At 40.1% G+C, this 24,309-nt stretch overlaps 1 long non-coding RNA gene across 1 annotated transcript in view; it reads right to left on the bottom strand.

Annotated features, from left to right (window-relative positions):
* LOC106538581 (uncharacterized) overlaps nucleotides 1-24,309 on the bottom strand; it is a 259,882-nt gene that overhangs the window by 170,893 nt on the left and 64,680 nt on the right. Inside the window, exon 4 of the long non-coding RNA XR_015695798.1 lies at nucleotides 12,348-12,413. This is a non-coding gene — a long non-coding RNA (uncharacterized LOC106538581). The remainder of the gene's footprint in view (nucleotides 1-12,347; nucleotides 12,414-24,309) is intronic.

The following is a 24,309-nucleotide window of genomic DNA, read 5'->3' as shown; positions in this document are numbered from 1 at the left end:
TACACTGTCACACACACATACCCTCGACACACACACTTCAGTTTCCTCCATCTATCCTCTAGTTACTGTTAGAATTATATTGACACCAGAATTATATTATATAATTATATTAATTACATTGACAGCAGAATTATATTGACACAAACCCTAATCAGAACTAGCCTTTTTACACGGTATCCAGACATAAACATAGCTGATGTTAACTCTGAAAATAGCATGAAAGCACAATATTGATAGCGATGGCTAAAAGAAATAGAAATCTGCAATGATGCAAGAACCCATGCTCTCCTATCCCCCCTCCCCAAATATTCCCAATATCTTAATAGAGTTTGGAGATTTCTAGCTTTGATAACCTACTTGCTCCCAGAAAACCCATCTTACAGCTGCTATAAAATTGCAACTATGTAATTAGGAAGTTCTTAGTGCAAACCTACTTTCAAGTTAAATTCCTCCTGTAGAGTGTTCTTTGCTGATTGCTTTTCAGTCTTAACTTCCTACCACCTGGACAGCTGTACCAAGTTGTTATTAGGATAATGAGACTGTGAAGTACTTCACATACATAGAAAAAAAAGGACTGTCAGATCTGGAAGCCATCTTTTACATTTGGGCCTTCAGGCCTGTCACATTTTCTACTGTGGGAAAATGGGAGGGGGATTATATAGAGCATGGGTGATATATAGTCAAAATAACATTCTTTTCTCAGAGTCAAGGCCACCTTCCCCTGCAGCTGCAGATGAGGTGACTGGGCGGCATCTCCAGTTTTGGATGGTGCCTGATTGGATCATGTGATGGACATGTGGGTGCTGGGCAGGGACTTGAACTTTCTTTTGGGTGGGGAAAATGACCGTTGACTTACCTGAACGGTCTTTCTATGTGCGCTGCTGGAGAACCTGGAAACTTTCAAATTCAGGGTTTCCCAGATATGCCAATATGACATCTGTAGTAAAATGAAACTTTGAGGAATCTCTAACCTCGGAGTCTTCTTTCATTGGGGGTGTTACCTGGAACCCTGGCAAGAACATTTAGATAAATGCTAAAATTTTAACTCATGCACATCCCTCTCTTGACCCTGAACGTATGGAGACCGGATGCTTAAAAATACATTTATCAGATCAAATCTGATGGATCAATAAAGCAAAACCCTTTTCTCTCCAGGAAGTGAGCTTCTGGCTTATATATACAGGATTTTACTGACTTTTTTTTTCTCCTCAGTACAATAGGATTCTTGAAGCAGTCAATAGGATTTTTAATCATGCAGTAGGCTCCCAAAGGGAATGTCTGCCTCATAACCATTTCCAAACACCTTGACATGAAAAATATTTGAAAAGACATCTACTGTATTGCTCAAGTATATGGTGTGAATCTGCTAGAGGAAAAAAAGGAAGAAACCGGTTGGCCCTGGAACAAGTTTAGAATACAATATTCAGCTTATTTCTTTGAACAAGATTGGCACATCTTACCACTGGACTCTGAGAAGGACTGGTGGCCATTTGTAGAATGGAAAATAGGAATTCACCCAAAAATTCAGCCATATTTTAAACTGACCCTGCCCTTGGCTAAGGTTTAAGATTTATTCCCTCATTAATCACTGGCTTCCCTTCATCCATGTTAAATAGAAAAATGATTAGGAAAGATCCCCATCATGCTTAAAAAAAATAATTAGCTGCTACATCATGTTGCACACATTCCGACAGAAAGGAGTGATTAAATTAGGAATATTAAAACCCCATTAATCTGTGCTCAACTTAAGCTCTGCTTGTTCATCTCGCTGTGGCACTTATTATTTCTGACACTGAAAGATATCTGAATTACCAGCCGAAACAAGGTTACTATCAGAAAGATGTCAGGTCAGCAATTAGTCAAAGGTGGGAGAAGATCCCTGAATGGAGTTTTGCTTGACATTCTGCAAATGTATCAAGATCTCCTCACTTCTCATTGTTGTTTGGGTGAGTAGGTCACTTGCAAGAACCCAGAGAGCACAGAGATAACAGTGCAATCTGGTTATTGCAGAGCTGCATTTGATACTCATTGGCAGGGCCTACATGAGAACATCTTGATCAAGATGCTCAGTTTGGTACATTTGTGGCAGTTCATGAATAGCTGGTCATGCAAGCACCAAAAGCTATTGTGGAGGGGGTCAACATCCCCCATCCAGGTACCTGGCAAAGGCTTATCTGGGGAAATAGAAAGTGAAAGTGCAGGGTGATGAAGGTCATTGTAGGGTGACTTTTCATGAGACACCCCCCCCCCCCAAATCAACCCTTTGCATTCGCAAATATAGGAAAAGGAGGCAATATCAAACAAAAAAAAATCCTGGTTCTGAAAAATGGTAAGTTTGAGTTGAGGGGTATCCATCAGCACTCCAGAGTGTAGCCAGAAGGTAACTAATTGATGGCAATTGCAGGTACAGTGTCCTTCCTACATATAGGTTACCACTCCTTGCCTGCCTTACAGCAACCTGAGATGAACATGTTTAAAAGACTCATGGACCACCTTCTGAATGGAATGGGAAAAGGCTATATGTTCTACTTGTCTTCACATTAAATTCAGGGAGAAGGGAAATTTTGACACACAACTTTATGAAGCCTGGTGGGAAGCCTGAAACTGTTCCTTTGGCAGCTGTAATTCTAGTGAAACATTTAGATGAAAGTACACACTGGTGTGAAGAATGTGGGGGCCACATGTCCCTAGCTCCAGGCTCCAATTATTGTCAAGAGCCAAGAGTCCAGCTTGTATGCAGGACTTCTCACCTAAGTAGTTTTTCTGTTTTGCATGCCATTCTGGGTATCCTGGCCAGCTTACACACACACACACACACACACACACACACACACACACACACACACACACACCACAGCATCCCTACAAGTAGACTTCCATAAAATGTATCAGGAAGGCTATTTATTTATTGGACTTATATGGATATCTATTTCATAGAATGACTCTTGGCAACTGACAACAATTCATAAAACCTCATTAAAAACAAAGGTACTTTGAAATCCTAAGATCCAATAAAGTACCACCTCCCAAAATACTTCACTGAAAGCCTCAGGATCTGGCATGATAAGTGTAAAGCCATTCAGCTAAACCTCTGCTTTCTTTGGTCTACAACTCAGTGAAAATGAGGTGGCTCTGGAAGCAAAATAAAAAAAAAAGAGCAGAAATAGTTTTATAAAGAAGATGCATACAGAGAGAGTTGTATTATACTTTACAAGGCCATTTTTCAATTTAATTCAATATTGGTGGAGGTTCCCTACTTGGAGATACCTAGGAAGGGACTTCTAGGCAAATCATATGTTCATTTATTTGTTTACACATTTCATAGAAATAAAATCCTCTAGGCATTCTACTGTATTATTTAAAATAAATGGATTATATCATAAAATCGCAAGGAGGATCAATGTAGAATATAAAAATAATGGTTTTGCCAACTCAGTATAAATGCTGTGTGTTTGAATAGGTATGCATCTTTGATAATATAAAATTAAAAGTATAATAAGGCACATGAGTTTTAACTGCTCTTTCAATATTAAAATACCGGATTATTAACTCTGGAATGATTTAAAAGTTCAGGAAGAACAAAGTCTAACTTGGTACTAAAAAGACAGAAGTGTGAATTCATTTCTATGAGCAGAATCCTCCGGCCTGTCAGAATCCAGACACTTTCAGAAGAGCTTATCTTGCTGATAAGCATCCATGTCCTGAGGTTCCACTGTATTTTGCATCTGATTCAGAAGTCAAGTTCACATTGCCACCCAATGCCCAGCAAATCATAATTTATGGGTACAATTAAAACCAGGGACGTGTTTGTAATGTATGGCTGCAGAACATTTTCAAAGAAGATAAGCATTTCTTCTTCAACAAGAAAAAGGAATATAACCAAATTATATTTACAGAGCACCACGAACACTTCTGGAGATGCCAATATGATTTACAGTTCAGAGAAGCACATATGTATTAGGAGAAGGTATGCACATAAAATACACACAGTTATATACAGTTCTGTCTTCTCAGAGACAACCTGTCACCCACTTCCACTTGGCCATGAAGCTTATTGGGTGGCTTTTGGCAATGTTGTTAACATTAGAGAATGGTTTGAGAATGAAATAGGCAGAGAAAGAGAAGGAAAAGCCTTGAAGAAAATGTTAAGATGTAAATACTGCCAAAAATTCAACAGATTATTGATTTATTTATATTTCATCTTTTGACTTGTCATCCATCTGTCCTTTCACATCTCATGCTTACCTGCATTCTCACATCTGTAGAAACAGAAACCCTAAAGCAGTGGTTCTCAACCTGTAGGTCGGGACCCCTTTGGGGGTTGAACGACCCTTTCACAGGGGTTGCCTAAGACCATTGGAAAACACAAATTTTCGATGGTCTTAGGAACAGAGACACCAATTTTATGGTTAGGGGTCACCACAACATGAGGAACTATATTAAAGGGTCACGGCATTGGGAAGGTTGAGAACCACTGCCCTAAAGAGAACAAAGGGTTAGGAGGGAATTCTCTTATCCCAAATCTAACTTTTAACAGGTTTATCAACATAGTTATAGTTCAATCATCAGAGTCCCAAAGAAGGAGATAACATGATGAAGCATGATTAGACTTTCCAGTGGAGTATTTGCAAACCTTGATATAGATGCAATCATACACAACCTGTCCTCTACAAATAGCAAATGGATTTAACTGATCCCCATAGAGTACAACTTCCTTTACTGCCATTGGGGCAGTGAAACTCATCAGGAACAGCCTCAAAATGAGAGAGAAAGCTCAGACATTGGGAACAGCATCTGCCTTCTTTGACCCTTTTTCCCCTTGTGTGATGATATTTACTTAGGTCACCGATATGCCTACTCCCTATGGTGGTAGGGAAATTAAACAAATGAGATTTCTGCCAGTGTAAGCATGGAGGATATGGCACACCTCTTCTTCCAGGTATGTTTCTGAGGAAAAGTCAGCCTGTTCAAATGCTGGAGAGAGAGGAGACCAAGAACAGGATTGGGGATTGATTGGCAACTGGGGGAAGCGATGTGATCAGGGGTGGGCTTCAAAAATTTCAGCAATGGATTCTCTGCCCAGTTGCTGGGTAGCCATGGCCATGGTGGGCATGGCCTAGTCAGCCTCCTGCACCATGGTGGTGGGGAGGCATTTTCATCTTCTCCAGGCTCCAGAGGCTTTCCTCAAGAGTCTGGGAAGATGAAAACTGCTTCCTCCAGGCTCTGGAGGCCCTTCAGAGGCTGGAAACGGGTTTGTTTCTGGCCTTCTGGAACCTCCATGAGGCCCACTTTTTCCCCCTCCATTACCTCGCATCCAAAATGGGCCGCGTGGAAACTCCTGGGAGGGGAGGGGCAGGTCAGGAGAGACCAGTCAAGGGTAGGATTTGGTGGTTCTCTGAACCGGCCAAAACGTTAGCTACAGGTTCTCCCAAACCAGGGCAAACCCATAGGAGCCCAACCCTGGATGTGATACATTGGAATTTTCCAGCCAACGTATTGAATAGGGATCTGTCAGGCAAACGTCTTTCCTCTCAAGAACCTCCAGTAATTGATCCACCATCAAAAGTCTTTTGCTGCAATCCATCCTTGACATTGGAAACATTCCTTGGTCTGTGGTGATCCTTTCACTATCATTAAAATGCCAAGTGTAAGGGGGTTTGGTATTTTGTTTTAACTTTCAGAAGATAGAAAGATTAAAGAAGCAGCCTTCTTGGAAGTATCCTGATGATCGTCATCTAATGGGCCAATTTCTACTGTTCGCTTTCAGGCACCCTGTGTCCCAAAAGATCCAATAGCAAGGAGGTGTGCCATCTCCAGCCATGGAAGGTGCTCATTCAGGACCCTAGACCTTTCACTGCGAGGTTTATTTTGAAGTTATTAATGGATAGGTCTGGCATTCCTGAAACTGTTAACTTCCAGAGCACCTCCACATAATGCATAACACAGCAGGGGCTATAATTTTTCTCCTCCACTTCCCACCCCCCCTTTAACTTCCTTAAAATCCATTCCAAGTGAATGACATTTGCTGAATGTATTTATGCAGCTCTTTCTAATCCCTTCAGAATATTAAGACTGCATTACTTTGTCTTTGGTTACATTAACTTCAATTTTCCTTATGAGTAAGTATTTGGTGAAAAATTAATATACTGAAGTTGAAAAGAATCTTATGATGGGAAAAGACTAATTTTGTCTCCTGGCTGCTCAGATATCGGAGAACACTGGGGTTAATGTAATTAACTTACATTTTTATCCTGGGTTATGTACATACACTGAATCTCCCGGCTGGAAACAAGATTAGATTTTATTACACTATATATCCTGGTTATCTTCACCATGCCTCCAATATTACTTTCCTCAATGACTTTAAGGCTCTTTGCTGCAATGAGAATGCACAGCCATCTGGTACTGAGCCCATGCAGTTTATTTAAGGATTTAATTAAGTGCTCTAAATGGAGAGCTTCTTCGAATTAACATTTTAAATGTGACTTATTGCAGGTTTAATATTGTCTTAATGCCAACCTGGGAAACTCCATAGCAAGTTGTTGACGTTTAAATTGAATTCATTTGGGTGGCTCCAGGGGGACTCATTAATTAATCTAAACAACTAATGGGGATTGGTTCTGACTTTTGATGAAGATTATTTACAGAGACAATTTGCTGTGAATAAAGAGTCACAGTAGGCATATGTTTAATTGATTTTTTTTAAAAAAAGAGGACATCTCATTGTATTTAATATCAGAAATGCGTCTTACGAACAAGCTTTGAAATGCCATGAAAGCAAGGATGGTTAGAAATTTCCTCTCCAAGTGCTAATAACAAAGGGAATGGGTAATTACATTTCCCCATGAACTATGATGCTTGTGAGGGACTACAGGTCTGTCTGTTTAATAGCTTAAAGCAGCTTTCCCCAACCTGGTGCTTTTCAAATGAAGTAGCTAGGCTGATTGAGGACTATGGGAATTGAAGGGCAACATATGAAGTGCAGCACACTGGAAGGGCAAAAGAAAGAATTTACACTTGACAGCCAAGTTTGCATAGTATTATTCTATGTTATTTCCAGCTTCGTGTCTTTAACTGCAGAGATGAAGCATAAGACAGAAAGAAGTGCAGTAAACTGGGAATAGCCCAAACAGTGATAGAATGCAGCTAGATCCAATGCAAAAAGTGGGTCCCTGAGTTGAGGTTAAGAGGCAGGAGGAAAGGCAAAGACAAGTGAGGAAGGCAAAACAGTCCTCAGAACTCATTTGGGGATCCTACTGTTGATCACTCCTATCTCCACCTGTGCCAGGTAGTTCTATAATCAATGGATGAATGAATGAGTTACTTGGAGGGGCCTTTTTGGGGTAGTGTGTATATGAAGGCAGACATAATCCTTTTATCTCTGTGATTATGTGGTACACACATAAATATCCAAATAAATTTGCTATGTCCCTCAGAACCCTAAAGGTGGCTTGTCCCTGATTTAAAGGACAGAACTGGTAATACTAGAGTTAATCTATAACACTGAGAATATGTTGTGTTCAGGTCTGGTAAAATCAATTGGTTATGTAAAACCCTCAATATTCATTTACTGCTCTATTCACTTGTACAAATCTGAACCTGCATTAAAGAAGCATAAAAATGAAAAGATCATTAGTAGAAGTACAAAAGGTTTTTATGTCATAACAAAAGTATTATCATTAGAAATATAAAGCATTTGAAATACAGAGTATCAAGTATGAATGACAATAGAAAAGAAAATTGAAAAATACACTTTATAATTTATTAGGGGTATTTGTGTGTGTGTGTGTGTTTGTGTGTAGAAAGAGACACATTTCTGTCTAGATACTATCTTGCATTAGCAAGACGACATCACAATGTATGCAGTGTTTGCTAGATATCTAATAGAAGAAGGTGTACAAATTAGGTAAGCAAGTCTGCTAATTATACAGTTTGGATACAGTTTAGTTAAGGAGGAAGGGGATTACAGTATTTCCATTCTGTTTCCTATCAAAGGAAATCTTGGAGCAGTTTAGAGTTAAAAAAAATAGCAGAGTCTGAAATTCAGTGAAGTCAGCACTGTTAAGGATCTTCAAAGGGCAACTTAAGTGACTGTTGCAGGCATAATAATTACTCACAGCAGCTCATTGTTAACAAAACCAACTCTTGGCCACTAGAAAAGAATACAGAATGCAATATTTTAATGAAGATGCTTATACCCCCATAAGCAGATTTCAGAGGAAAAAATAATAATAATTCAGCAACAACTTTTCATCAAACCTGGCTTTCATTTAATATTGAAATTGGTACAGATCAGGCAACTTGGCACTCATTAATGAATTCAGAATGTGGTTTCAACCTTCAATTGTATATCAAAGATGCTAATGGACAGACAATAACCAGTACAATGATCCATCTATTTTTGGCAGACAACTACATATCTTACTGGGAAAAAGGAAAAGGAGACTTTGTGGTTTCTCCAGTGATGCCATCTTACCTTAAAGTCAGATCAAACTAGATCAAATCTAAGGCACAGGTTCTTAGATATAGGAAATTAATCAGAAACCAATACTTTCTCTCACAATATAATTGCAAATAGCCAAATTTGTGTGCTGAAACAACCCTCATATTTATATCACAATTCTCAAATTCAGGAGAGCTTATCTTTAGCTTAATTTAATTGATTTCCCACAGCTGTCCTGGAAAGGAAATATACAAAAAACCACATGAAACCTGACACTCCCCAGTGATATGGCTACCATAGAAACCAGAGTTCTTGTTCTTCTCTATTTTACAGGGTCATTTGTCACCAGCTGACTACACCTCTTTTATTTAAATTTAAATTGATCAAGATAAGATTATTTTTCTAAAAGTAGCAAATTTTGCTACATTATGTGTAAGCTTCATCCACAAATGGTTGCCAATAGTTCTTGTTGTTAGGGAATACCGTAGCTTTGTGTCGTTAGTTTTATTGGATGTGCTTTTATTGGTCAATGACTGAAATGCTGCCACTTAAAAGAAACTCAAGAACTAAAATATGAAGTTAGATCCTCAATCTGATCATGACCAAGTACAGGAACTGATGGAATATTGCTAAAATATGTCAAGCAACAGAAGAATAACTCATGGCAAAAGAGATGCTAATTGTTGAAGCCAGTTTTTTAAAAGGCCAAAGAACACGAGCCCTTATTTCTAATGCATAATGAATAATTAAGAAAGGCAAAGAATATTAAAAGAAAAGTCACTCATGTGCTTCATTGATTATAGATTGGTCTTCAAGAATGTAATTCACATCAAGCTGCGCAGAAAAATGGACTCTCAGAACATTCCATTGTTCTCATGAGAAAGTTATATACTGGTCAGAAAGCCACATTATGGACAGAACATGGGGAAGCAGAGTAGCTCCAGGTTGGCAAAGGAATGTGACAAGGCTGTACACTTCAACCTATATCTGTGATGGTGAACCTATGGCACATGTGCCACAGGTTGCATGCAGAGCCCTCTCTGTACATATGCCAGCTATCAGCCCAGCCCAATACCACTGTGCATGTGTGTGTGCTTCCCACTGGCCAGCTGGTCTTCGGGTCTCTGCTGTGCATGTGGGGGGCGGGGCGCATTCAGGGGACGTGTGCATGTGTGGGTGCACTCACATTGCATTTTGGGGCCTTGCACCCTTCACCCCATTTTGGCTTCCAGTTTAGTTCAGGAGGCCTTCCAGGCCCAAAATGGGACACGGAGGGAGTGCATGTGGCCCTTGCACCCTGTTTTGGGCCTGGAAAGCCTCCTGCACCAACCTGGAAGCAAAAAAATGGGCAAGGGGGGCAGGGTGCATGTGTGGGGTGTGCATGCATGGGTTCCACCACAAAACTGCGGTAGACTAAAGTGTGCTCGACGAAAGCGCGTACGTGACGTCATCACAGCGCGACGAAAACAGCACGCTGTGAGCGGTAAACTTAAAATTAACGCGTAAATCTAAACCTAACCCCCCCAAACCTAACCCTAAACCTAAGCCTAACCCTTAACCTAACCCTAAACCTTACCCTATACCTAACCCTTAACCTAACGCTAAACCTAACGCTAAACCTAATGCTAACCCTTAACGTAACCCTAAACCTAACCCTTAACCTAACCCTAACCCTAACCCTAAACCTAACCCTTACCTTTATGTGAATCGGCTTGCTTTAAAAGCGCTTTTTAAAGCGCCCTTTTTTCTCCGCTGTCGTATTTGTCGCGCTGATGATGATGTCAGGTACGTGCTTTAATCGGGCACGCTTTAGTGGACCGCGGTTTTGACGGGTCACGGCATGCATGGGGTGCCCAGGGGCTTGCGTGCACCCACTGCATTATGGGTGCAGGCATGCGGGCATGCCGTCACACATGGGTGCATGCTTTTGGCACCCGACCACAAAAACATTAGCCATCACTGACCTATATGCTGCATGTACATTAAGGGAAGCTGGATTTGAAGAAGATAAGCCTGGTGTTAAAATTGGACAAATAAATAACAATTTTTGTGCATGCTGATGACACTACCCTGTTAGCCAAAATACTAAGGCTCTGTGGGCTGTAAGAATAAAGTAATATAATAATATAATATAATATAATATAATATAATATAATATAATATAATATAATATAATATAATATAATATAATATAATATAATATAATATAATATAATATAATATAATATAATATAATATAATATAATATAATATAATATAATATAATAATAAAGTTAAAAATGGGATTTTTTACCCATTAGGTAAAATCTTAAGATTAAAATTAAACTAATGGCAACAAATGGAACAACTAGCCTTAGAATTGGTAATGACGATACCAAAGAGGTGGATAGATTTTGCCTTTTAGGATCAATTATCAGCAGTAAAGGAATAAGCAATCAAGCACTATGTGTCATTGATCATTGAAGAAATCAACCCAAAGTTCCCACTTGAGGAACAAATGACAAGGCTCAAATTATCCTACTTTGAACACATTATCTGAGGATCTAGCTCCCTAGAGGTGGTTCTAATGCTGTGGACAATGGAAAGAAATAAAAGAATGACTAGCAGCAAAGTGAATGGGCTCAGTTACAGTGGCAATGAAAGCATTATTGAAAGACCAGGTCAGAGAGATATTTGTACAGAGAAAAATCTATCTATATAGTTTGCTAGGAATCAAAAATGACATTTTGTACATAATTAATCAACCGTCCTCCTTCCTTCTTCACCATATCAAAATATTTTTGAATAGTTATTGTTAGAAATCTAAATTAAGAGTTTATTTCTAGTTTCTTGTTTTCTTATTACTGTTGCTGCTATATTATGAAAAACTGATAGTGCTGTTTTACTGTTTTACTGAATCTTGATGGTTATAACATTCCTTGAACATTCTCTGAGAACATAAAGATAACATATAGAGGGGTGTTTTTAAAAAAAACAAACTTTACTTTTAACTCAGAAGCTGCATTCATACAGGCAGCAGAGATAAGTTAAAATGTTCCGAATAAATTTTCCTCCTCTATTCCACTAGTGGAGGAGAGAGAGAGAAAGGGAAATATGGGAAATCTGTTTGCTTGTCTTTCTCATATTGCAATTGCCCTCCAAAAGGGAAGACTTGACCCATGTCCAAGACAGTAACTACCAAACAAGGTAAATGGACTCAGTTACAGTGGCAATGATGGAAAGACAGATTGATAGGGAGGGTCGTCTCCTGGAATTCCAGCAGCCATCTCTTTTTTTATGGTGATCAGATGCTACAAAGAACATTGCCAGATTAGGTTGAGACCACAAAGGACGTCTTTTATGCAAAATACATCCAGTGGTAATTTTTAACTAGCTAGCAGAATTCAGTGGGATTTCCAGGGGAGAATGATTGTGTGGTACATCTGAAGGATTGGGACAGTGCTGAAATATTTCAATGATCATCGTCATCATCAAAAGAAACGTTGTCAGAAAAAAGACACTGTAATATCTCACATAAGAGTAAAATACATAGCTTTCCCATCTCAGAAAAACTTACTTGTTGGCAATCAATATAAATGAAATTGTCTTTTTACACAAACTTGTCACTACATATTAGCCATTATTTTCCCACTCTATTGCATTTCTAAGCACCTAGAAACACGGTTCTTGAAAAATCCACCATGTTTGTGTGAATTCATTCAAAAAGTTTATGTAACCATAATTAGTATGCTATGGGTTATGGAAATCCCCTCATTTAAAATAAAATCAAACTTTCCTCCTCCTTGAGACATCTTGATTGCACCTCTTGGTTTCTGTTTCTTAGAGAAGCAACTTTAGTTTCCAAATAAATATTGACTGGAAAGTTGCAGCAATTAAATTATGTAGAGCAAATATGGAAACTAACCTTTTTGTTCTCACAGAGTGTCTCGTTTTCTTTGGTTTTAAATTCACAAGTAGTTGTGTCCATGTCCTAGGGGGGAAAAAGGAGTGCCTTGCCATTACTATCAAATATTGAAAATCTCATATTGAAAACTAGAGAGTTGTTTGCTATTTGAGGGGCTTTTATTAAGAGGTCAAGAATTCAACTGTCAGTTTCTAAAGATTAATTCATCAGTCAAATGTCAGTCATTTCTACGTATAGCATGACGTAATTGGGCATTACTGGACTGTACATACAAATGTATTTACAGCAGTTGCTGAATTCATGATTCAACATGATTCATTATTTGAATTCACGATTCAAAGTGTGATCAGAGAAAATACAAGAAATAAGCCACTATTGATGTTATGCTTATATAGTAAGAATAATTAATTAAGAATAATTAACCAACCATTCGATTGAACTGAAATTCATGTCAGTTCATTCAGTTTTTATATGCTAAAAATTCACATTTTTAGCATATAAAACATATACTTCTACTATGAAGAGAAGACAGATATGCAAGCAAGAGTTTTGACTTTTAATTGTTATAAATCCTTCCTTGGATCTCAAGAAGGAGGTGATACATAAAAATGTCTTTGACATATGGATGGATAGACTCATACAGAAGCATATATAATGCTAAGAATTTGTACAATAAAAAAAGGATGTTATTATTATATAAAATTAAACGGAAACACCAAAACTTATGCTAGCCCATGAGTATTTTGCAGTTCTAGATTTCCAGCACAGACCAATCAAAATGGATTGTTGCATATAGATTTTGAAAAGAATAGTATTTACATTTACTACTCTGCTTGGGAGAGTGAACAAGGAAGGAGACCACACATGTTGTTTGTGTATATGTTCTATGTCATCTGCCACATCTACCATCTTGTTATTTTCCTTCCTTTCTGGTCTGCTTCTTCTGCTGTATGGTTTTGGTTTTGTTATAGTGTTTCTTATTCTGTTTGTTATACTGTGAACGCCCCCAGAGTCACACGAGAGTTGGATGGCATTGCATTCACATAAACCAACAAAGAAGCAAACAAACACAGCGACTGGAAGGGAATGAAAGGCATTCCTGGCCTTCTTTTCACTTGTTGCTGAACAAGCATTCATTATGTTTCTATAAAATAATGGCAGATTTATTTCAGTAAACCTGTAGCGCCTGTTCCTATTGTCCACTGTCTATTTCCAAGCATTCTCACCAGAAGAATTTTTGTGTTCATCTGAACTGATCCTTTCTTCAAAAAATATTTTCAAAAATACCTACTTGTTCTTTATTCTTATGGCAGACAATGAAATCTATTCCTTTGAGATAAGCTATACATCATTTAACAAGGATGTAGCAGGAGAAACCCAGGAGAGACAAGCTACATGTGAGTATCTGCAATAGCAAGTAACTGTTCATAAAGCCCCTGTAAGGCATGATTATTATATTTTCTGGGAATCGTTAGAACCTGTTGATTTTAAAGAAATGGAAAGAATCCTGGGTGAAACAATCCTCCACCTACAGACTTGGTCTCTGCTCCATCTGGCTTATGCTATCAGGAAGAGGTGAGTGGGTGTTCTGGCCTTATAGAGTTGTGAATACCTCACTGTGGATGGAAATATGCCAATGTGCTTGAAAGAGGCATTGTGTGCCCTCTCCTTAACAGGCTGATCCTGGATCCTACTGTACTTACTCACCCAGTTGAATAATCTCCCCTTTTTAGATGACGTGACATCAGCTACAAAGGCCCTAAAAGAAATTAATTACTTATACGCTTTTCATTCAGTCTACCATTGCTTACTCTCACTGATAATCTCAGATGGAACCAAGGTTGGAGGTATGTATTTTTCAACAGCCTTCAATATCATGGTTCTTTGGGGTTGGGGATTAGCACTTTGAATTGCATCCAGAAATATAGGGGACTCTTTGGGGCCATCTGCATGGGTTGGAAGTTAGTGTCCTTAGCAGTGACGTGCGGTGAGGTTTATAGCTGGTGAGGCAATGACATCATCACAATCTTTTTATTAAAATGCCTTTGTAATACAGAGGGTTTTAATAAAAGGATCCGTGCCATTTTGTCCTGTCCTTGAGCGTTTTGAAGGGGTGGCGGGCAAGAGCATATCGCCGAGGACCATATGCAGTGACCACCAGTGGCCAACAACAACAAATAAAGAGATTTGGAGGGGGAGCAAGGAGCCGAGGAGTTCCTTGTGTTTTCCACAAGGGACAACAGTCCCTCCGAGTGGGGGAGGAGAGAGAGAGAGAGAGAGATAATGATGATGATGATGATGATGATGATGATGATGATGACAATTAAGTATCAAAGCCTTTTGAGTTTGACAATATAATATATTTTCAGATGCATTTTTTTGCCATCTCTGTTATTTTCTTTTTAAAAAATCAGACTTGCTTCCAATTTGTACCTTCTGGCAAACTACAGTTTTCTTGGCAAGAAATTTAGCTTGCCATTGCTTTCGTCATAGGTCTGAGAAAGTTTCTTTCTTTCTTTCTTTCTTTCTTTCTTTCTTTCTTTCTTTCTTTCTTTCTTTCTTTCTTTTCTCTACCTTTCTTTCCCCCTGATTTGTTTCCCTCTCTTTTCTCTCTCTCTCATTCTCTCCCTTCAGCTCTCTTTCATTTCTCTCTCCCTCTCCCCCTTCTCTCTCTAATTTGTTTCCCTCTCTTTTCCCTCTCTCCCATTCTCTCCTTCCAGCTCTCTTTCATTTCTCCCCTCCTCTTTCTTTCCCCCCTTTTCTTTTCATCTCTTCCTTGTGCATGCAAGCAAAATACTTTTGTGGGCCAGGATCACGGCGGCGGGGACAGCAACTCCTTCTGCTGCCGCCACTGAGAAGTGAATACCTGGCTCCGCTGCGGAGAAGAGCCACACTGTGCAGGAGACTCCTTAGAGCTAGACTCAGGTCAGTGCGAGCCACGGTCCCATTCACCTCCTTCCTGAGCCAACACTAAAGAGTCTCCTGCACAGCGTGGCTCTTATCCTCAGCGCAGCCAGGTACTCACTTCTCAGTGGTGGCAGCAGAAGGAGTCTCTGTCCCCGCCACCATGATCCTGGGGTATTTTGCTGCACGTGCAAGAAAGACATGAAAGAGAAAAGGGGAGAAAGAGAGAGAGAGAGAGAGAAATGAAAGAGAGCTGAAGGGAGAGAACGAGAGAGAGAGAAAAGAGAGGGAAACAAATCAGCACTAAAAGCCACCTTCGTCCTCCCTTCCTTCCTCTCCACAACCTTCCCCCGAAAGCTTTTTCCCAAATAATACCAGCAGCCATTTCATCTCCACCAAAGTAAATACATATGCACACGCATGCGTGCCACACACACACACAAACACACCAAACAAAAAAATAAAATAAAATAAAAAATGGCAGAAATGGAGAAAGAAGTGAGACCTCCAGAAAATAAAAGAAGCAGGAAGCCGGCTCATCCTGTAAAAAGGGAAATCAATGAAGAGATGAAGGTACATCTCTGTGCTCCCCCTTTATTGTCACTGTATTGCAGGTGAGAAGGGAAGAAAAAGGGAAAAGGGATAGCGGCAGTGCCATTGAGTCACAGGAAGAATGAGCACCTTCTACTATGAGGCAGGAGCACTGCATGCCTCACCTATCTCGGGACTTTTCAGGCTTTTAAGCCTCGCTTAACTCTGCTTGAGCGATCATAAAACGCCTAAAAAGTCATGCAGTTCTCCTGCCTCATAGTAGAGGGCACTTTTTAAGAGGCTTTTTTAAACAGTTAGGCAGTCATTCACGGTGAGGCAGCAGCTAGCCTCACCTCAACACTTGTCTTTTTCCCTTTACATTTTTTTTCTTTTCATGATGAGAGCGATGAGGCTGTGCCTCACCTGCCTCACCTGACTACATGTCACTAATCCTTAGTGCTTCCATTCCTTCCTGAAGGAAGGAAAACGTCTGCATATTGGAAGACAAATAACACTCCTGTGTCCTCCAATGTGGGCTCAGCTAGCTTGCTATCTCTTACATGAAATTGCTGGGTTTTGAAAAGTTTAGGGTTCAGATTCATCAATATATAGATGGTATCTTTTGTCTCAGTGCATCCAGGAGATGCAATGGAGATCTTGACTGAGGTCTGGAGGTTGCAAGCTCTTGGGTTGGAAGAAATACATTTAGGCACAATGGAATGCTGTGGAAAAACTGACAATAAGTAAAATCATTTATGAATGCTCTGGAAAGAGTTGTGCTCCCTAAGAAAGAGTAGGGAAAAATTGGGATACTTCTGGACTCTTGGTTCTCAGAAAGCTTGGAAGCTGTAACCAAGAAGCCTTTGTCTATTATAGCCATTCCTGGAATGGAAGTTGCTAGCAATAGTCACTATGTCACAGATGGAGCATTGTAATATGCTGCATGGGACCACCCTTAAAGACCATCTGGAAACTACAACTAATGCAAAATGTAGCAGCCCACACACTAACAAGGATAACTCCATGCTAACACCTAACAGTACAGCAGGGGTTTCATTATTTGCCAGTTTATTTCTGGATGCAATTCAAGGTGCTAATTGAAACCTTTGGTTCTTTTCTTTTTTTTAAAGCCATTCATTCCACATAAAAACAGCCCAACTATGGTGTGCCTCTATAGAAGGCTTGCTAAGAATCCTCAGTCTACACGCAGTGTGGTGAAAGGAGAACCCAGAGATGGGCCACTTGTGCAGAAGGTCTCCTCCTATAGAATACTAGATCTAGGTTCATTCATACTCTCACCCTGGTATTTAAAAAGCTTTCAGATAGCCTCTGGGGTCTAACACATGAGTAATGGAAGGGGGGTAATAGAGATATGTGAGGCAGTTATAATTATGAATTAGTTTTTATTATTCAGTTCTGGGTCTTCTATTATTGATATTGTACTAGTATTGCTGCTTGTGAGCCTCTTAAAATTACACCATCAGAAAAGAATGCATAAAAAGTAAAAATAAGTAAAAATGGGTTGAATTATATTTCCCAAGGCATAAGACATATATTCAAACCTACGAGAAAGCATAGGGAGCTGATGGAAAGGGCGTATTACAAGAATGAGCTATGCTCTAGAAGCCCCTAAATTCAAATTCAGCCTCAGCTATGCATGACACGGGTCAGCCCTTCTCTTTCAATCTCAGCAAATCCACTGCTCCTCTGAAGAGAAAAATATGCAAAAATAATGATTGCCATCCCTCGTGATACATATAAAGATTGCTGATATAATATATATGTACACTCAGAAAGTATATATAGAAAATGATTGTCACCCTGCAACAGTGTGTATAAACCAGTAAGGTTTAGGGTGGCTTCTTATGATACATTTCCTTGGTTTTGGAATGACACTGATAATGGTAAAGAGAAATTGTACAGAAAAGCATAACACACTTTTCAGTCATTTCATATGAACCTATCTGTTTATTTGAATTTAAGTGGCACCTATCTCCTCAATGGCTAATTGCCAATTAAGTCTTTGGCAGCGTTTCAAGGAAGATAAAGGTGGGTGTTTATGAGCCTTATCCCAAAAGACTTTGGCAGCCTACTGTAGGACTCTTTACCACTATTTGGGACTCATAACGGGCTGTGAATGAACATAATTCACAGCCTTTGAAATAAAAAAGAGGTTTTGGGGGACTAAGTATGTGCTTTTTACTGTATCAGAACAGGTGTGCAAAATTTTTTGAATTTGATACAGTCCAAGTTCAACATGGCTTCTTTCAACATGATTGGAAATGTTCTGATGGTGCTCCAGTTTCATTGAAAATGTTCTGCATTCAGATTAAACTAAAGTTTCAGATTACAGCAAGCTTGCCACAGATTTGGTTAGCATGCTACACTCCCCCAAGTAAATCACCAATGATTAAGGAAACAAGTTCACATTATTTTAATTGCAGTTTCCTAACTTTCTTCATTTCATTGCACATTCAAACAGTTACATTAATTTTGTTAACAGGGGATGACTGGCTGTTATTTTCACACCTGTAAGAGCAGCAGGGTCAATGTGTAGCAGAAGATATGGGATTGTTATCTCTCCATTAATATGGCTAGTCCTAGATTGCAGATATCTGCAGGATTCTGTATGTTTTGAAAAATCCTACAATTGGGATGCAAGTTATAAAATGCTTATTAGAAAATTATGTTGAATTTTGAGCTGGTGAAATTTAAAGCAGGATCTTTATCCCCTCCTCATTCTAATTCAGCTGTGAGTTACAATAGATACAGTACACATTGCATTAAAAGAAGAATCAGGCAAAGGTCAGTTTCTGGCCATCTGTCCAGAAGAGATAGCAGTGTTGTATCTGATTAATTCTGAAAAAAACAGAACAGTATTCTAGATAGATAAATGTATTGGCTCGTGCAAATATAGTTAAAATGATGGCTCGGTTTTATGAGAAGTTGGTTAAAAAATAAATTCCTTTGACCATGAGTAGTTTGAGGAAATGGATGGATGGGTGGATGGATGGAAGGAAGGAAGGAAGACCTATCATGGGCTGATTCCAGAGATCAGGCTCCCTATTAATTAATTGCAAATGGGGTTATAATGGATGTGCTACACTCTAGTATCACTTTATGTTCTTCCTACTGTGTTGTGAAGAATCCTGAGTAAAACTTCAGTAAAACTGAATAAATTCAATCATTTGGGAGGAAGGCAATCTTAAATACTCTTTAATAGCCCTATATTATTTATTTTACCTTTGATTGCTTATTACTCATCATGTTTTTTTAAATGGATTATCAATATAGATGTTCAATTGGGGAGGAAAAATGCAAAAATAGTGATTAGAAATGTGTTTGTGAATATTTTAATTAGCACCCTGTTGTTGTTGAGCTACAACACCCTTTCATTTAAGCAGGAATTCATTAATATTTGAACTTTTTTTTTTCAAATGACAGCCAAAACCAAGTACTTAAGCTCTAACTAAAAGACTGATTTTAAAAATTAACAGGGTTGTTAAGCACAGAGCTGCTGCTGCAGAGGCATTCGCTATGCTTGCTGAACCCCAATGTTCTTCTGGCACGGTTGTGAGAAAAACAACCCCAAACCACAGAGGAAGGTTGGTGGAAATTAAAGCAAATAGACTCAGAAAGACAGCTGACCTAAAAAGCACTTTTTGTGTTTGTGTGTAACCTTAATCCACACTAGATCAATGTGTCAGTAACATGCTGGCTCTTGTGGACTTCCATATAATCATCCCCATTACTCTCACTCTCTATATCAGTTTGTTGACAGATAGAAGATTACTGGGAGCTAGTAGTTAAACTCTCTACTTCAGAAAGAGTCTGGTAGCACCTATATTTCAACCAGGGGTGGGTTCCGGCTTCTTTTGCTGTCAGTTCACTCAGGGATGTGCTTTGGGCATGCGCATGCTACATGCACATGTGCAGAGGTAAAAAATTGCTTCTGCAAATACGCAGAAGAACAAAAAAGATGGCAGTGCCTATGGTGCTGCCGATCAAACCAGTTCAGGCAGATTTCCAGCCGAGTTACTACCTACTCGGCAGAACTGGTCCGAACCCACCTCTGATTTGAACAGAACAGAATAACAGAGTTGGAAAGGACTTAGGGGCCTTCTAGTTCAACTCTCTGCTCTAGCAGGAGACTCAATGCCATTCCAGACAAGTGGTTATCCAGTCTCTTCTTAAATGCCTCCAGTGATGCAGCACCCTGAACTTCTGAAGGCAAGCTATTCCACTGGTTAATTGTTCTCACTGTTAGGAAAATTCTCCTTAGTTCTAGATTCTTCTTGTCAATACATTTTATTAAACACAAACTTTCATGAGCTGAATCTCTCTTCATGACATATAGGGAAGTACTAGCAGAGGTGGGTTGCTGCCATTGGTGGGTTCCAGATCCCATTGCAACCGGTACGGTGCAATGGGGCCCGGCCTCCACCACAACACGCAGCGCACGCATGTGTACTTACCGTCTGCAATGCTCTGTGATGCCTCTGTGATGTTCTAGCTGCTCGGCAGAGCATCGCGCAGGCGCCATATGCTCCGTGCGTGTGCGCGGAAACCCCAAAGAGCTCAAATACAGGTAAGGGTGGAGGGCGTGCAGGTGGGCCCTCTGGAGCACCTTACCGGAACGGTACCCAGTGCTCCCGACAGGCACCAGTATGCCCATACCGGGGTGTACCGGTCATAACCCACCACTGGTTGCTGCCGGTTTAGCCAGATTCGGCCAAACCGGTAGTGGAATTCAGGCCTGGGTTGCATAACTGGCCTGCCATGCCCCAGAACCAGTTGCCTTACTGCCACTTGGCTGCCGCCATTTTGCATTTAATGACTGTGTGTGCGCAGTTCACTGCACGCAGAACAATTTACATTGAATAGTGCATGTGCATGTAGCATAAGTCTGGTGCGTGTGCACACATTGCACACTGGTTGCAAACTAGCAGTAACACCAGCAGCAACCCATCCCTAGGTGCTAGGCTTATGTAGGGTCTAAATTGGGTTGGAGTAGGAAGGAAAGGGAGAGGAAGACAGGCTAGTTATGCAGATGCAGGTTATATGAGAGACGTCAGTTAACAATTCCATGGATATCATTTATTTATTTGATTGAATAATTTTTATCTCAGTTTTATTTTTCTGTATAAATAACTCAAGGTGGCAAACATATCTATCACTCCTTCCTCCTCCTATTCCCCCCCCCCAACAACCGTATGGGAACAAGTAAAAGTTTGTATGTTCAAGAACATTTGCCCATAAGAAGGCAAGTGATTGGTTGTTGCTTTGCTGGAACAGAAAGTGGGACGGGCCTAGAAATTGGGGCAATTGCCCAATAAAAAGATGTAAAATGGACTGTGGTCTGGATAGAAGCCCTTCCAAGCTGTTCCCAATATATGTCAGACAGGGCAGGAGTTTTGTAAAAAAAACCACATTTTAGAGTCAAACCAGCATGAGAATAGGATGAGAAGAGCTTAAGCACTAAGAATGGATGGAACAAATCTGTTTTTGCAATGAAGAAAAAGAAAGGGGAAAGTAAGATCAAAGAAAGAATGGGGAGTTTCTCTGCTCACAGAAATAATTGAGTTAACAGAAGCCGCCTTGCCACCTGTACCAGCCGCTAGCAGCAGCCAGGAAATTGCGGAAGATCTTAATTCAGGCTGAGGCGAGAGCCGCGAGCAAAGGCAGGCCGGAGCCAGGCCCAGCGACCGCTGTCGTGGTTGGCCCTCCCTCCTGGTCATTCTCGTCGTCGTCGTCCCTGGCCAGGAGATCGAGCCAACTTTGTGAGGGACCGAGAGAGGGAGAGAGCGCCGGGACCACAGTCGATGGCGGGCCGCCACCGCTGCTGGGTCCTAGAGCGAGCCTGCCCGCCACTTCGTCCCCGCCGCCACTGTGCAGAGGGCCACCTACCTGGGCTTCCTGCACCCTAAACAGGGCGGCTGGGCGAGATTCCGCGGACGCAATAAGAGCGGAAAAATGCGTACATGGACTGGGAAGCACTTCTAACGGTCACTCATGCCCTTGTCACCTCGAGGCATTTTATTATGCCACATCTTGTTGCATTTCCTATTTGTCGGGTGCTATTGCTTTTCAAGTCAAAGGAATTCAAAGACATAGATTGGTAATGATGAAATATTATGTATTGAAATGGTGACTTCACCTTTTTAAAATAAAAATTCAAAAAAATGCTAGATTTGTTTCAATTATGGCTCTTCAACAACTTAATCCTTTGGTCAACCTACCCAGAATTTTCTAATGAAGCAATTTCTAGATCCCTAATGAATGAATCCTGAATCTGTTATAAAATGTATAAGAATGCCGCTTTGTGATGGTGGTAGCTTAAATTCCATGGTTGGTTATTCTTAATATCAGCAACTCTGTTGGGAGGAAGAAACTACATCACTTCATTTTCTTCCCTCTCCCAACCATCCAGAATTCCCAGGGAAACAAAGGCCATTTTTTAAAAAAAAAAATAGCTTCTTTAATTCTCTGTTGTGGAGGTAAGGAAGCGACTCCAGAAAATGCCATCTTCTCTATGACAGGTGTCTCCAACCTTGAAACTTTAAGATTTTTGGACTTCAACTCCCAGAGTTCCTCAGCCAGGATGAGGAATTCTGGGAGTTGAAGTCCACAAGTCTTAAAGTTGCCAAGGTTGGAGACCCCTGCTCTATGATGCATGCTCTTTTCAGGAAGGGAGTTATTGAGCTCAGGCTTTCAGAAGAGAGCTTTATTGAAGCTCTCAAGACTGCTAAAGAGTTGAGCTATGGAAAGATGATTAACTTGCTCAACTGTCTTCACATTTATTAATTAAAATATCTGCCACTCACATCAAGCTGGCAGAAACCAATTTCTTTTCAGCAAAATTAGATCTTGCAAAAATCTAAACATAGGAAAAGAAAATAAGCTGCTGCTTTTCCAAATAGGATCCAGCTACTCACTGTCTACCCTCATTGTGGCAAGACCAACTATTGAATAAAAATGCTTTTCATCATTTGCAAAATTTTGATGCTCAAAATAGCCCCTTGGTTGCCTTAGCAACTAGCATTTATTTCCCCTCCATTCCTTCTCCCCCTCCCCTTACTCTTTGCATATTGCTGCATATTTCTATCATCTCTTTCCAGGCACAGTTCATAAACACGGCTGCATAATAAAGAATGTTATCACCAGTGACTTACAGCCCAGCTGCTGCAAATAAGATATGAAGTGGCAGGGAAATACAATTTCATGCAGCTAGGACAACAGATTGATAGGGTGCCCTTCAAATTTGATGCCACTTCTTTAAGTCTGTCCAAATTAAAATAAAAAAAAGTTGGTCTTGCTCTCTTCCTCCCCCTTTCTGGTAGCAATGACAATAAAGGCAAAAGATAATTCATAAGGATTTTCATTAGTTTGGAGCAACCTTGCCCTGAGATATGGACGATTCAAAGAGATGCACGTCTCTTTACTCCTCGGCCCTGATTCTCCAGCTCTCTATCACCCTTGAAACATTTATCCATCCAGCTTGTGGACCTTTCTAATTCAAATAGTCCCCTTTCAAATTATTATGCAACCTCAGATTTCTTAGGATAGGATGACCATAGACAGAGATAAAATAAAGCCTTCAGCTCCCCACCTTAGAGATTGGTTTTATTCAAGAAATATGGAAGTGGGACTTGTTTAATGGGGAGAGATCTCATCTCAGGGACATCGTCTCCATCAAAGGAAAAATGAGAAGATATTACTTTTCAAGGATCCCTTGTGGCAATTGCTTGCTGATGGGCTGACCTCAGCAGGAGGATTGGACATTGATCAGAACTGGGAAGACAGATCGCCCTGCCCTTTCATCATGACATCATATGACTGCTAATGACACCGAATAACACAGCAGAAGTTCCTGCTGGCATTGAAGGCCTATCCTTAGGCCCTGACAGGACTAAAGATAGGTTATACAGAAATAATTTGAAGGATCTACAGCTTACTCTTTCATTTGGAAGAAACTTATTTCTAGTGCAAACTTTGCATCGCTAAGCTGATTAGCTGACCTAGAGAAGTATCAAACACGCTATCTTGCATCAAGTAGAGCTGTCTGATTGCCATTCCAGAGAGCTTCTGAAGACAACTGGATATAAATGCAAAGAAGTGTCAGGCTCACAGTGAAAGCGTTTTGGTGGCAGTACATATTCAAGGTCAAGAGCCAAGGGAAAAAATCACATGGCCAGAGTTCTTAAGCACTAGAACTCTTATATGACTGAGGTCCAAAAGCTGAAGGGCAGAGATTTGTCCAGTAAACAAGAGACCCACTGTTAAGTTTGAATTGTTAGAGTTCCACTCAAACCTTCATCGTAAGTTTTCATAAAAGCTTTTAAAGGTTCTTACTTACCTTTAGTCAACAGGTTTACTCACAGGTAGCCTTACTGATGGCTCCTTAAACTGGCTTTTCAATGCCTGGCACTTAGCTAAACCTAATATGTCTATGGGCATGTTTACATTTAAGCTGCTCCTGTCCTTAACTCATGATGGCTGAACTCTAAAACATCTTAAGAAAAATTTG

The sequence above is a fragment of the Thamnophis sirtalis genome, unplaced genomic scaffold (assembly GCF_051295495.1).
Source record: "Thamnophis sirtalis isolate CommonGarterSnake01/CBP01778 unplaced genomic scaffold, rThaSir2_p1.2 scaffold_3, whole genome shotgun sequence".
Lineage (NCBI taxonomy): Eukaryota > Metazoa > Chordata > Lepidosauria > Squamata > Natricidae > Thamnophis > Thamnophis sirtalis.
This window is presented reverse-complemented; position numbering and strand designations above follow the sequence as displayed.